General features: G+C 34.0%; 1 protein-coding gene across 1 annotated transcript in view; it reads right to left on the bottom strand.

The window, feature by feature from the left end:
• The window catches only part of LOC119588466 (probable chitinase 2), a 22,541-nt gene that overhangs the window by 22,115 nt on the left and 170 nt on the right, over nucleotides 1–256 (bottom strand). The window lies entirely within an intron of this gene.

Raw genomic sequence — 256 nt, 5'->3', positions numbered from 1 at the left:
GCAATTTAGCACACACCATCGCACTAGCAAACCCGAATCTATTGCTTTATAACAAGTGACATTTCTACGTCGTTGCTATTTTTGCCGGATATAAAACACCAAAATGGCAACAAAATCAATGACTGTAGATAAAAAATCACCTCTTTTTAAATGTATCCAATTAATTTCAATTTTGAAACGGCATTGAAATTTTACCACCCCAAAAAATACTTCACAGTCGAAAAGTCGATAAAACACGATTTAACTACGGGCTATT

Source organism: Penaeus monodon, chromosome 24, assembly GCF_015228065.2.
Source record: "Penaeus monodon isolate SGIC_2016 chromosome 24, NSTDA_Pmon_1, whole genome shotgun sequence".
Classification (NCBI taxonomy): Eukaryota; Metazoa; Arthropoda; class Malacostraca; order Decapoda; family Penaeidae; genus Penaeus; species Penaeus monodon.
Note: the sequence above shows the minus strand (reverse complement) of the source record. Positions and strands in the feature narration are given on the sequence as shown.